Below are 15,668 nucleotides of genomic sequence, written 5' to 3'. Positions count from 1 at the left end.
CTCTGGAGCTAAGTTCACTTCCTGTTTTACGTGACAGCCTTTCAGACATAGGAAGCTGATACCCACCCTGTCCCCCCAAGGCTTTCTCTTCTTCAGCTGAAGTCGCTCATCTTCTTCAAAGTTACTCCTGTGATGTGGTTTTATTTCCTCACCATCCTGATCATAAGCTACATTGTCTGGATGCCACTTACAGAGTGTGCCTCTTCGTGCTTTTGTTTCATTGTGAGCTTGCTGTCAACTAAATCCCCTCAATTTTCTCCTGTAAAAGGCTTACAGCTTAGTGGAGGAGACAAGCATGCCAGCAAATGGAAACTTCCCCATCCTGTAATTATAAAATTCATTTCTAAAGTCTAAATGCAGGAATTTTCTTTACCCTTCCTAAATTTCATTTTGTTGGGTTTACCTGCTTAATTCTGTCCTCCAAAATTACTGCTAAGTAGTGCCTGTTTGGTAAGGCATCTTTATATTTTTACCCATGTTATTAATAGCAGGAACAATAATGGACTCTATTTATTGACTGTGAGCACTTTATTGACTGTAAACACTTATTGACTGGAAACACCACCAGAATGGATTAAAAGAAGCAGAAGCAGAGGCCTCACTTCTGTGGGCAGGAAGTAGCTGAGCAGGCTGAGGAATCACCAGCTAAGTGTTCTTCTGGAAAAGGAAGAAAGCTCAGGAGCAGAGAGAAGAGCCCAGAGGGTGCAACCAAGAGCCGCTGGGTGGTACTGGGCCCTAGAAGGAAATTTGCATCATCTCTGCAGCTGGGGCACAGGACTGCTTTGGACCATTGCTGACTGTGTGTCTCTGCTTCTCCTATTTTTTTTTTTTTGGTTTATTTTTTTAAATGTTTATTTGAGAGAGAGAGAGAGAAAGAGAGAGAGAGAGAGAGAGCATGAGTGGGGGGAGGGGCATAGAGAGGGAGACACAGAATCCGAAGCAGGCTCCAGGTTCTGAGCTGTCAGCACAGAGCTCGATGGGGGGCTGGAACTCATGAACCATGAGATCATGACCTGAGCCAAAGTCGGATGCTTAGCTTAACTGACTGAGCCACCCAGGCACCCCAGCAGGTTCTCCTATTTTGAACGGGAGCATCTATTGTGGGTATTCTGTGCTTATTGCACTGTTGTGTGTAGAGTGTGTGTGTATATGTGGGGGTGAAGGTAAATGTCTGTCTAGTCCACAGTATTCAGATGATGGTGAACAGTACTCCAGGAGTTGTGCACAGAGAGCCACACTCAGGGAGCTTTGCCTACACTTGGACGTGACTTAGAGGGATGAGGCTTCTGGCAGGTCTGGGAGGGGGAGTGTATATTGCAGGTGTATATTGCAGGGTGAGGGATGTGAATAATATGTGGCCAGGGGTAGATTGAATCTGGGCTCTGTTCTTGACTGATAGAATATCATGAAGGAACACTGTGTCAGTTTTCAGGCTTCAGCCTTAAGAAACTGGCAACTTCTACTTCGCATCTCTTGAGATGCTTATTCTTGGAATCCAACCACCATGTTGAGAGGAAGCCCAAGCTGTCCCTGGAGAGGCTCTCATTGGAAATGCCCAACAGCCAGAACATTTGTCAGCTGTGTGAAGAGTGACCCTGGAAGTGGCAGTTCAGCCCTGGCAAAGCTTCCCCAGCTTACCCCAGGTGGGCTGAGATGAGCTGTCCCCGTGGAGGTCTGCTCAGAATCAGGTTAATTTGCACAGCACATCATTGTTTTAAGTCATTGAGTTTGGAGGGATTTGTTTCACAGCAGTGAGAACAGCACCAGGTACTGTGCTAGTGACTTTTCATATATTCTCTTATTGAATCCTCCTAGCAATGCTATGACATAGGTACTATTTTCTCCTCTTAGTAGATGAAAAGACTGAGGTTCAGTGAGTATAGTAACAGCCTAAGGTCACACAAGTAGTAACTGGCAATATTGGGATTGAAACTGGACAATATATGATTCATTTAACCTCTAAAATCCTGGGTAAGACAGGACTGAGGGCAAGAGGGCCATGCAGTCATCAGACGGAGCTCCACGGAGCACTTTCTGTGGAGAACAAAATAAAGAAAGCATAGTCTGCCAAAATGAATTCCAGATGGTTTAAGGAACTCAATATAAAAACACTAAGCTACAAAAGTATGAGAAGAAAATCTGAGAGGTCTTCACTTTGTCAATGCTGGTGCATAAGAAAGCTACTGATTTTGGATCTGATATTATTTGTAATAATATTTTGGTCAATTCACTTGGGATCACAATTTGTCTACATGTAGGGAAATTTTTATTTATTTATTTTTTGTCCACAGTTTATACCTCTTGTTTCTTTTACTTTTCTGGCTTTTAAAATAGAACCTATAATGCAAACAATGATGGGATAGTAGCTATAATGGTTATCTTGTTCTTGATTTTAATACAAACTTGCTAACCTTTCATTATTCGATATGATATTTTCTTTGAGTTTTCCCCTCAATTACATGATTTTACATCCTTTCTTAGAGTAATAAGGGTTATTATTATTATTTTTTAAATTTGGAAATAGTATAGAATTTTATGAAATGAATTTTTGGTGTGCATTGACATGAGTGTAATGTTTTGTCCTTAGATCTGTTGTGGACAACTACATCATAAATTCCCTGATATTGAACCCCTTTCATGTTTCTGGGTGAATTCTGCTTGGCTATGATTAAAAAATAATGATATATTACTGAATTTGATTTGCTAATATATTTTTTAGTATTTTAAGTCTTTGTTCACATATTCATAGGTAATGATGGCTTCACTTAAATAAAGTGTGTGACAACCTTGTCTTGTTCTGAAATCACAGTGATGCTACCTGTGTTGAATGAGTCTGGAATCTCTCTATTTTTGTATACTTTGGGATGGATACATGACTTATGGATTACCACTTGATTCAAGGAATAGAAATCCCTATAACAGTACTTGGTAAATAATGCTTGTGTTTTTTAAAAGGATTCCAGCTTTGACTACCTTTTCAATTTTTAAAAGGGTATTAATCTATCCACCTTCCACAATTTTTACTGTTTCTTGGATGAATTTTGATTAATTCATATTTTTGTAGAAAATCACATACTTACTGAGATCACCAAGAATTTTGTATAGTATCATTTGCTTTTATTTAATAAAATCTTTTATCTAAAGTTATATCCCCTTTTCCATTGTTAGGTTAATTGATATTTGGAATATTAGTTCAAAATTAATTATTTAGAATTAATTTATTTCCCATTCCTGTCCCAAGCACAACTAGAAACTTAGCATATTTTCACTTCATCCCCTCCATTCCTTGACCCCACCACCACCAGTGTTGAGCTCTTCTGGGATTTTAGTTGCTTATTATTGTTAATATTAAAAAATATATATATATTTATATATATATATAATATATATATTATATAATATATTATATATTATATATTATAAATATTATAAATATATTATAAATATAATATATATTATAATATATTATATAATATATAAAATATATTATATATATATATTATAATATATTATATAATATATAAAATATATATATATATATATATATATATATATATATATATATATTTCCAAACTATGTTTTATTGGTTTCTCCATTTACTGTTGATTTTTGGGTCCCACATATTTCCCTTTTTGAATTAATTGTCCCCCTTTTTTTTTAAATCTACTAAAGCCTATGTGTGAATCTTTGGATGTCTGTGAAAATACCTTTATTTTGTTTTTCATTTTCAGTGCTAATTTGGATGGGAATCAGATTCTGGCTTGAAAGTAATTCCCATCAGAGCTTTTAAGCTCTACTCTATTGTCATTTAGCATCAAGTAGTGAGGGAGAAGTTCATTCATTTTAAAACAGGTAGCGTGTTTTATTCTCTTATGAAGCATTTAGGATTTTCTCTTTATCTTCGAACTTCTGAATTTTAAACAGTGTGTCAAAGGAAAGATAGGTCTTTTAGCAACTGATGAATATTTTTAAAAATTCATGTTTCTTTAGCCCTGGGATTTTGTTTTGTTTTGTTTTGTTTTGTTTTGTTTTGTTTGTTTCTTGATGACTTGTTCTTCTCCATTTCTAGAAATTTCTCTGTGCTCTATTTCTAGAATTTTCATTAGGTGGATATTGGCACTTTATGCCTTTAAATTTTTTTTTTATTTTCCATTTTTTTCCCTTTCAATGACATATTCTTAAACAATCCCTTGGCTTAGTTTTCCAGGTCAACAAGTCAGTATTTAAATATGAACTTTCTCCAGTTCCATTTAACCAGTGAGTATCTTACTTTCTGAATCAATTTTTATTTATTTATTTATTTTTAATATATGAAATTTATTGTCAAATTGGTTTCCATACAACACCCAGTGCTCATCCCAAAAGGTGCCCTCCTCAATACCCATCACCCACCCTCCCCTCCCTCCCACCCCCCATCAACCCTCAGTTTGTTCTCAGTTTTTAACAGTCTCTTATGCTTTGGCTCTCTTCCACTCTAACCTCTTTTTTTTTTTTTTTTCCTTCCCCTCCCCCATGGGTTGAATCAATTTTTAAAATTCTAACATTCCTCAAATTTTCTCATTAATTATTAATTTATGGATATGATAGTCATTCTTATACTTCCCAAACATAAAATTTATGTTAATCCTCTTCTCTGTGCTCTATGAACTCTGTTTCCTTTGGTATTATTTCTTCTTTGTTGTGACCTCGTGATGCTCTTTCCTTAAATCTTTGATTCTGTGTTGTCTGTTGATCTTTGTTTTGTTTATTCCTCTGTGGATGCCAGGTCTGATCACAAGTGCTTATCTCTGGTGACTGGGGGCTGGGCAGGATGAGCTGTTGGGAAAGTATTCTGGCTCTTCTCAGTTTTTCTCACAGATCCATGTTCTATACAGACTTGCCCTGGGCCTTAGGAGGCTGATTGATTTCTGTGTTACTGGGTTCCTTTGCCCACTGCCTTCCAGTTGGTTCAGCCAAAGAGACTCCAGCTGAGTCTTAAGGACAGGAGGAAAGATTAGGTATTGATCCTCCCTCTGCCCTGCCCGCCCCTTTGTCATCCTGGTTTTGGCAGTGGTGATGTTTTTCTCTCTATGGTCAGGACTCTTAGTGGGTCACTCCTCTCTTGTGGCTACAACTCTTCCTGCTTTTCAGTGACTGCTCCAATCCCTTCCCCTTCAGAACTGGGGGAGGTCATGGTTTTCCATTGTTGCTAACCTCTGAGAAGTTCCTTATCTCTGGATGGTTCCTTCAGCTCTCTCTTTACCTCTGGAAACAGTCCATTTGTGAATATCTTTTTGGCCAATGCTTCAAGTGTGCTGTCCAATTCATGTCAATGCCCTGATAGAGAAGATGGAGATGCTAGTGAGGTATTTTCTCACTGTGACTCCTACATGTCCTCTGAGTGCTGCTTTGGCTATGGTATTAATTGGGGAACTCATGTCAGCTGTAAGAAACAACTCCAAACTCTTACTAGTTCAATAACTATTTCTTTTTCTCCACTGATCTTGAGATCCTGGCTCTTTCCATCTTGGCATATTGTCATCTTCCAGGGGCTCCTCATAGATTTTCACTGCGTCCTTTACTTTTAAAGAGGAAAAAATGGGGGTGGTTGCATACATTTCATGGCCAGGTCTGGAAGGGTACACTTTATTGCCATTGATGGGCTAGAAACTAGTTACGTGATCTCAACCTAACTTCAACAGAGGCTAGCAACATAGTCTTTCAAGACTTTTTGTGTCCAAGAAGAGGAGGATGGGCTTAGTGAGCAAAAAACTACTTTCTTCCATAGCTTCAGGTGAATGATGCCTCTCGGTATAAGTGTCCCAATCCATCACTTTAACCTGTGTTAAGTGCTTCTGTTGGTTACCACTCAGTTCAAGGTGGAGGGTGCGGTGTGGAGTGGAAGAGAGAGAAGCCAACAGATGTGGCTGCTCCAAAGGCAGTGGCCCAGTTAATCCCCTATTGTTTTTGCCCATTTACCTTTTCTTCTTTTGGAGCTTGGAGTATGGTGTAACTGCTCTTCTCTGTAGGAGCTTTCTTCTGCACAAGTGTTTGCCTGTGGTTTTCTCCAGCAAGTTGATCTTGTCTGATTTTTATCTTTCTTCTTTTTGTCTCAAAATTTCTGGTTAGTGTTGGGTACTGTTTCTTGTTTTACACAGCTGTGATGGCTCCAATATTTTTAAAACCATCTCTTCTGGGGGCACCTGGGTAGGTTGTTGGTTAAGTGACCAACTCTTGATCTCAGCTCAGGTCATCATCTCATAGATTGTGAGATCGAGCCCTGTGTCTGGCTCTGTGCTGACAGCGCAGAACCTGCTTGGGATTCTCTCTCTCCCTCTCTGCCCCTCCCCCACTCATGCAGGGATATTTCTCCCAAAATAAATAAAGAAACTTAAAAAAACCCCACTTCTTCTGTCATTTATAAGGGTGTGGAGAAAGAGGAAAATTAGATGAATATACTGTGTTTGCCACTTGGCCCAATATCTTCATCTTTTTGTGAAAAATGTAAAGTATGGAACAATTGATTTGGGAGCAGTTTCAATGTGCAGTGTGAAAAATTGGCTAAAAGAAAAATGAAATCATGAGCTACTTTGGTAGACATACATTGATACCAAAAGGGTGACTGATGGTTCTGTGTTCTCATAATATCTAGAATACTATTTCTAGCTCTGGATATTGAAATTTATAACAGAGATAGACAACTTGGAGTACATCAAGTGGATGACATCTATGATGGTGATCATTCTGGAAAACGTGTCATAGGGTAGTTGTGGAGGAAACTAGGCATATTGTGCATGGAGAGTAAAATATAAGGTGGGATGGGGGGGTGCATGCGTGTCAAAATATGCAGAATTTATGAGAACTCTGTTAATCTACTCTAGATTTTAAGGATATTGATATTAAATATGGTATATTCTATGAATGCTCTTCCCTTTAAAAATATTAAGGCATTGTTTTCCTGACTCAGTTCTTAAATACTTCCTTTTGTCTTCTTTGAAAGTGGCAGTCATCAAAATGGTGATACTCTACCCTTTTTAAATTATCCTTCTGAGTATGAACTGGCAGGGGAAAGAGTATGTAGAGTTTTGCTCAGGAGAACAGGTTGCAAAGGGGAAGGAGTGAATGAACGCTAACACGAAACAGTAAAATGATCTTGTGTTGCCCCAGCATGTTCTTCTTTTAATGATAATGGTTGGATGAAGAAATGCACAAATAAATTCTTTACTATGCATGATACTCTGGGAAGGGGGATAGTAAATTGCCTTGTTTAGCACATGCATCCATATATCCAACCATTTATTTATTCATTTAAGAAATTTGTTGTGTTCCTTTTATGACCCAGGTATTATTTAGATACTAGGAATATAGCAGTGAACAAAATATACTGCCATCATGGAACCTTACATTCAGTTGGGGAACTATAATAAATAAACCCATAAATAAAGTGATGGGTGGTGGTCACTCAGTCCAGGGTCAAAAAAACCCATCCAAGCCATCTGATTGGTCATGGGAGGTCATGTGATCAGCCTTCCTCAACAGGTATAGGAGCAAGTGGGGTGGGGGCATTTTCAGCATCTTTAGCAATAGGCCATTATGATGGGCAGTATTTGTGGGTAGAAAGCCCCAATCGTAAAGAAAGTCTTATGATACTGACAGCCAAAACTGTACCAAGACTGTCCAGTATGGTCTCTGAAGGTTTATATAATTCTTCATGTAAATTGGTGCCAGCACAACTTAGTTGTGGGTCCCGGGCTTACAGACCAGTTTACAAAATGTTTTTTGTTCTTTTTCATCATCCTCTATTTGGTTAACATTGTGAGAAGAAACCCCTTTTTAGAATTTTTTTTTAAACCATGTTTTAAGTGAAATTTAGAATGAAAAATTTTTGTCAGGGCGTGCTCTAGGATCAAAGCTCCCTTTTCTCACCACACATGTAACTTACGAAGTATCTGAAAAATGTACAACATGCATACTTTGGAGAACAAGTCTAGCCTGGGTGAGGTGTCAGATGCTGGGGGCATTTTAGAAAGACATCTAGAAGAGAAAGACACTGTCTGTGTGCTCTTAGATAATCTCATTATGGCTGAAGGCCCAGTTATGGTGATGCCAATAGATAGGCAAGGCGGTGATTCAGTAAATGAGCAGGGAGACCATTTTTATTTTTATTGTGAAGTGGTGTCTTTTGTGAAATAGGAGTGTATGTCTTTCATTTTACATAACATTGTACTGAAGCATTGAATGAGCCAGTGTCTTTGCTCTGAAAGGTGAAACATAAGAAAATCCCAACATATGGAACTTTAATAGGGTCAAGATAGCTTAGGACAAAAAATGCTTAAAAATATAAGAGAACCACCATGAATGAATGTGTTAATTATTGAGAGGCATACAGCTGAGTGGTTAAGGGTTTATAAGCAGAGGCAAATGTTTCTCAAGGTGATGATGGATGATGTCCATCAGGCCAGATTTTCTCAATTTGCTTATGGACCACTTCAGTTTCTAGTCAAAATGCTGATCTAAGTTGAAGACTACCACTAAGGTTTTCATGATCTTATTCCTGTATTTATGTATATATGAATGTATTTATACTGAGATGTAATTGACATATAACATATTAGCTTAAGGTTAAACGTAACGATTTGATGTATGTATATATTGCAAAATGAGCACAAGGAGAGTGGTTAACAAGCATCGTCACACACAGTTACAAATTCTCATGATTTTAAATGGCGTCAGCATATTTACTAAACAAGAGTTGGCCATCACCTGTAATGCCAGCCTTCAAAAGTTGATGACATGTACATATATCCTTGGATTTCCTTTACAGAGCTTTTTAAGAATTGAAGTATAATTATCAGGCAGTGTTATATTAGTTTCAGGCATACCATTCAGTGATTGAATAATTCTATGTGTTACTCAGCTCTCATCCGGATAAGTGTGCTTTTAATCCCCTTTATCTGTTGCACCCGTCCCCCCACCCACTTCTCTGGTCACCACCAGTTTGTTCTCTGTATTTAAGAGTCTGTTTTGTTTGTTTGTTTGTGTCTATTCTTTTCTTTATTCTTTTGTTTCTTAAATTCCACATGTGAGTGAAATCATGTGTGTCTGATTTATTTTACTTAGCATTATACCCTCTAGGGTCCATCCGTGTTGTTGCAAATGGCAAGATTTCATTCTTTTTCATCACCGATTAGTATTCCATTGTGTGTGTGTGTGTGTGTGTGTGTGTGTGTGTGTTTGTGTGTGTATGTGTACGTACATATACACACCACATCTTCTTTATCCGTTAATCTATGGATGGACACTTGGGTTGCGTCCATGTCTTGGCTACTGTAAATAATGCTGCAGTAAACATAGGGGTGTGTATATCTATTTGAATTAATGTCTTATTTTTCTCTTAAATTGTTTCAAAAAAACCTGCAGCTTCACAAATTTGCACCTCACCTCGCAAATTTTAGCATATGTGCTACCAAAGTGAGCCCTGAATTAGCGTTTCCATTTTCTTTGGGTAAATCCCCGGTAGTGGAATTACTGGATCATAGGGTAGTTCTATTTTTAATTTCCTGAGGAACTTCCATACTGTTTTCCACAGCGGCTACACCAGCTCGCATTCTCTCCAGCAGAGCACAGGGGTTTCTTTTTCTCCACATCCTTGCCAACACTTATTATTTCTTGTGTTTTGGGTTTAACTTTACAGACCTTTTTGGATATGTCATTTGCAGATTGGTTTTGAACTCACTTTGGAATCAGTTTTTTAATATTCAGGCGATGAATCTCGTGAGGCCCCTTCTACTCCTTTTGCTGCCCCTTCCTCCTCCTTGTTTCCACTGCAGCTTCCACGTGTCGAGAACATACTACATTCTGAACTCTGGTGGGCAGAATAATGGCCCCCAGAGATGTCAACATTCTAAGCCCCAGAACCTATGGACATGTCATTGTGCATGGCAAAACGGACTTTGTGGATGTGATTAATTGAAAGATTTTGCAGTGGGGAGTGGCTACATGGCCTCAATGTAACCACAAGGGTGCTTATAAGAAAATAGGAAGAGTGGAGTCAGAGGGAGATTGGAAGATGCCACCCTTCTGGGTTTGGAGGTAGAGGAAGGGGCCACAAGCCAACGAACGCAGGTGGCCTCCAGAAGCTGGGAGAGGCCAGGAAACAGATTTTCCCCAGAGCCTCCAGAAGGAACGCAGCCCTGTTGACATCTTGATTTTTGCCCAATGAGACCCATTTTCGACTTTGATCTTCAGAATCATAAGATGATATATATGTTTTTTTAACGTTTATTTTTGAGAGAGAGAGAGAGAGAGAGAGAATGCGAGTAGGGGGAGGGGCAGAGAAAGAGGGAGACACAGAATCCAAAGCAGGCTCCAGGCTCCAAGATGTCAGCACAGAGCCCGATGTGGGGCTCGAACCCACAAACTGCATGCAAGATCATGACTTGAGCCTGGGTCAGACGCCCAACCAACCGAACCACTCAGGTGCCCCATGTGTGTGGTTTAAGCCACTAAATTTGCGGTAATTTGTTACAATAGCTATAGAAAACTAACACATAAGTATTGCATGACATTTCTTTATACACATTATCTAAAGTTAATCCTTTCCACAATCTTTTGAGGTAGGTATTGTTATTTTCATTTAGTTGGAGAAGACACAGATTTGGAGGGATGCAAGTAAGGAGCGTTCCAATATAGCAGGATTTGATGCTAATGTCCTTGTGTTTATTCTGTGCCTGATCTTTGTGGATTTGGTGGCATCCAGACTGTCTTTCTGCTTGGCTTTCCAGACTGGAAGTTTATGGTCTCCTTCATTTCTCTCATGGGTACTTCTACATCCTCTGGGACCTTTTCCTTCTCCTTCTCTGAACATTCTGTAATATTCTGTAACTCATTATGTATTTCTTGGGGGATAAGAGCTATTTCTTTTCAAAAATTTCCTGGAGCATCCAGTTAGCGCAAATTTACAAGTAAACTGACAAGGAAAGGAAAGGAACAGAGGTCCACAGAGCACCACCTTACACCTTGTGCTTTCCATATATGATCTAACTATCTTTATAGAAATCCTCAATTGTGGGCATCATAAACCCACTTTATAGACAAGAAACTTGAGGCTCAGAGGGCCAGACAGGTTTTACATGTTGGAGTTTGGAATTTGAGCCCAGGGTTACCTCATCATAACTCCCAGGATGTTCCCGAGATCAGGGAGAAGGGATTCTCATGAGGCAATGAACAGAAGGGGCGAGGGAAGACGGACAGGAGGCAGGAGATCCTGGGAACTTGTGCATATGCTAGCTGGTGCCGTGAGGCTTGTGTGTAGGGGGGGCTGGTGGAATAGGTCTGTGTTGGAGGAGCCAGAACAGCTGTGGCTTGCCTGGGTCCTATCCCCTGCTCACTGTCATCTGCCCTCCCGGGACTTTGTGCGGGGGGAGATTATGGGAGTCGATACAGGATGGGAAAGGAGTTGGAGAGTGATTCCTGGTCACTACCAGTGTGTGGGTTATAAGCTGCAAAAACAGACTATTGCTGTATGTGTTTTTGCCTGTGTTGAGGCATCTCACATGTGCTATTGAGGGGAGAAAAAGGATTTCAGAAAAAGTAATCCCAGGAGCTTCATGTTTCAACTATTTTACTGGAATTTGAAAATGACCCAATTCTGTGTTTTATTGGATTTTAAAATGAACCACAGTTTGAAGCTGAATTTTTTTTTCTTGCTGAAGTTATCTGGCCCAAGGTCCGTATTCTTTAGGAGGAACTGATTCAGAGAGGGAAGAGTCTTGTCACTTGGACTCCAGGTCCAATCTTGTCCTCACTTATCCTTGCCACACTCCTACGATGTGGTCCAGATTTTTGGGTCAAGGTGTCCTCCTCATTTCTTTACTGAGATCTTTTATTAAGGTCGATCTGATTGCCCCAGGGGACATTTATGATGTAATCTCTTGAAGGCAACAGGAGACTGCCAAGTGCTAGGTCCTCTGTAAGGTCTCTCTGAGTTCCTCCTCAGTATTTCCCCAGGTTCCTGGACTCAGTAGCTGAGGTAGTACAATGTTTTATTCTCTTGGTTAAGATATTAATCTAAAGGTGCAGATCTGAGGCTAACAAAAGCAGATCTAAAATATTCTTGCCTTAAAGAAAAACCAGTCGTACAATTTTTAAGGCAACCAGTGCAAAGTCAGAAAGTCTTGAAGAATTTGTTGTTGGCACTTGAGGGTTTGAGGCCTTTTAAAAAGCTTAAGATAGGAATTGATGATGTTGAAGCCTTTGTTGGCTGAGAAAGGAAGCATCTTTTCAGTCATCACTGAAAGCGTGCCCCAGCCAGCATCCTGAGCTTGGAGACGTCGCAGAACTGAAAGCAGCTGCTGGCCTGCACTGGGCAGGCCTGGAAGAGAGGGAATGGGCTGTTGAGTTCTGCATGAAGCTGTTCTGCATGAACTTTTATTTCTTGGCTTTCAGTTAGGACCGTGCACAGAGTATCTCTGACTAGGTGAATCAGCAAAGTGGTACATGCACCCCAAAGTTTATAGCAGCATTATCTACAAGAGTCAAATTATGGGAAGAGCCCAAATAAAGAAGATGTCACACACACACACACACACACACACACACACACACACACACACGCACACTGGAATATTATTCAGGCATCAAAAATAATGAAATCTTGCCATTTGCACGATGGATGGGTGGATGGAGCTAGAGTGTATAATGCTAAGTGAAATAAAGCAGTCAGAGAAAGACAAATATCATATGATTTCACTCATATGTGGGATTTAAGAAAAAAAACAAATGATCATAGGGAAAGAGGAAAAAAGAGAGAAAGGGAAGCAAACCATAAGGGACTCTTACATACAGAGAACAAACTGAGGGTTGCTGGAGGGCAGCTTGGTGGGGGATGGGCTAAATGGATAATGGGCATTAAGGAGGGCACTTGGCCAGGTGGCGCCTGGGCGGCTCAGTTGGTTAAGCGTCTGACTTTGGCTCAGGTCATGATCTCACGATTCATGGGTTCAAGCTCCATGTTGGGCTCTGTGCTGACAGCTCAGAGTCTGGAGCCTGCTTCTGATTCTGTGTCTCCCTCTCTCTGTCCCTCTCCTGCTTGCGTGCTCTCTCTCTCTCTCTCTCTCTCTCTCAAAAATAAATAAACATTAAAAAAAAATTTTTTTAAATACAAATATAAAAAAAGGAGGGCACTTGTCAGGATGAGCACTGGATGTTATATGTAAGTGATGATTCACTAAATTCTACACCTAAGACCAATTTTACCATATATGTTAACTAACTAGAATTTAAATAAAAATTGAATTAAAAAAAGAATAGGTGAATCAGCACTATGAAAGACAACTTCTAAAGAAGAAATGTTCATAACATCTTGTGGGGATTCTCATGGGCATCTTCCAGTCCTCGAAGTCGGATTCTTCCTTGGACCTCACAGCAGATCAGTCTCGAATCCTCTGACTTGGTGCCTTTTGGGGATGCATCAGATTTGGTGGATAATTGTTCTGCCACAGCTCTGGGTCTGTGATTGTTTAGGCCTGGGGGGAGCAAGTCCAGTCTTTCTTTGGGAATTTTCTCCCTTCCCACCTCTTCCTGGGTGTCCTCTCCATGATATACTCTTCAAGACTGTCCCTGAGCTCTCCCCTACCCTGCCTGCTTCCTTTTCTTTCTTTCTTTCTTTCTTTTTTTAATATGAAATTTATTGTCAAATTGGTTTCCATACAACACCCAGTGCTCATCCCAACAGGTGTCACCCTCAATGCCCCTCACCTACCCTTCCCTCCCTCCCACCCCCCATCAACCCTCAGTTTATTCTCAGTTTTTAAGAGTCTCTTATGGTTTGGCTCCCTCTCTCTCTCTCTTTTTTTTTTCTTCCCCTCCCCCATGGTCTTCTGGTAAGTTTCTCAGGACCCACATAAGAGTGAAAACATATGGTATCTGTCTTTCTCTGTATGATTTATTTCACTTAGCATAACACTCTCCAGTTCCATCCACGTTGCTACAAAAGGCCATGTTTCATTCTTTCTCATTGCCACGTAGTATTCCATTGTGTATATAAACCACAATTTCTTTATCCATTCATCAGTTGATGGACATTTAGGCTCTTTCCATAATTTGGCTATTGTTGAAAGTGCTGCTATCAACATTGGGGCACAAGTGCCCCTATGCATCAGCCCTCCTGTATCCCTTGGGTAAATTCCTAGCAGTGCTATTGCTGGGTCATAGGGTAGGTCTATTTTTAATTTTTTGAAGAACCTCCACACTGTTTTCCAGAGCGGCTGCACCAGTCTGCATTCCCACCAACAGTGCAAGAGGGTTCCCGTTTCTCCACATCCTCTCCAGCATCTATAGTCTCCTGATTTGTTCATTTTAGCCACTCTGACTGGTGTGAGGTGATATCTGAGTGTGGTTTTGATTTGTATTTCCCTGATGAGGAGCGATGTTGAGCATCTTTTCATGTGCCTGTTGGCCGTCTGGATGTCTTCTTTAGAGAAGTGTCTATTCATGTTTTCTGCCCATTTCTTCACTGGCTTATTTGTTTTTCGGGTGTGGAGTTTGGTGAGCTCTTTATAGATTTTGGATACTAGCCCTTTGTCCGCTATGTCATTTGCAAATATCTTTTCTCATTCCGTCATTTGCCTTTTAGTTTAGTTGATTGTTTCCTTTGCAGTGCAGAAGCTCTTTATCTTCATGAGGTCCCAATAGTTCATTTTTGCTTTTAATTCCCTTGCCTTTGGGGATGTGTCAAGTAAGAAATTGCTGCGGCTGAGGTCAGAGAGGTTTTTTCCTGCTTTCTCCTCTGGGGTTTTGATGGTTTCCTGTCTCACATTCAGGGCCTTTATCCATTTTGAGTTTATTTTTGTGAAAGGTGTGAGAAAGTGGTCTAGTTTCATCCTTCTGCATTTTGCTGTCCAGTTCTCCCAGCACCATTTGTTAAAGAGACTGTCTTTTTTCCACTGGATATTCTTTCCTGCTTTGTCAAAGATTAGTTGGCCATACTTTTGTGGGTCTAATTCTTGGGTTTCTGTTCTATTCCATTGGTCTATGTGTCTGTTTTTGTGCCAATGCCATGCTGTCTTGATGATTACAGCTTTGTATTAGAGGCTAAAGTCTGAGATTGTGATGCCTCCTGCTTTGGTCTTCTTCAAAATTACTTTGGCTATTTGGGGCCTTTTGTGGTTCCATACAAATTTTAGGATTGCTTGTTCTAGCTTCGAGAAGAATGCTAGTGCAATTTTGATTGGGATTGCATTGAATGTGTAGATAGCTTTGGGTAGTATTGACATTTTAACAATATTTATTCTTCTAATCCATGAGCACGAATGTTTTTCCATTTCTTTATATCTTCTTCAGTTTCCTTCATAAGCTTTCTATAGTTTTCAGCATACAGATCTTTTACATCTTTGTTTAGGTTTATTCCTAGGTATTTTATGCTTCTTGGTGCAATTGTAAATGGGATGAGTTTATTTATTTGTCTTTCTGTTGCTTCATTATTAGTGTATAAGAATGCAACTAATTTCTGTACATTGATTTTGTATCCTGCAACTTTGCCGAATTCATGTATCAGTTCTAGCAGACTTTTGTGGAGTCTATCGGGTTTTCCATGTATAATATCATGTCATCTGCAAAAAGTGAAAGCTTGACTTCATCATTGCAAATTTCCCTGCTTCCTTTTCTGCTTCTGTTTCTAAGATGAGAC

The sequence above is a fragment of the Puma concolor genome, chromosome C2 (assembly GCF_028749965.1).
Source record: "Puma concolor isolate L17-30 chromosome C2, mPumCon1.1.hap2, whole genome shotgun sequence".
Lineage (NCBI taxonomy): Eukaryota > Metazoa > Chordata > Mammalia > Carnivora > Felidae > Puma > Puma concolor.
Note: the sequence above shows the minus strand (reverse complement) of the source record.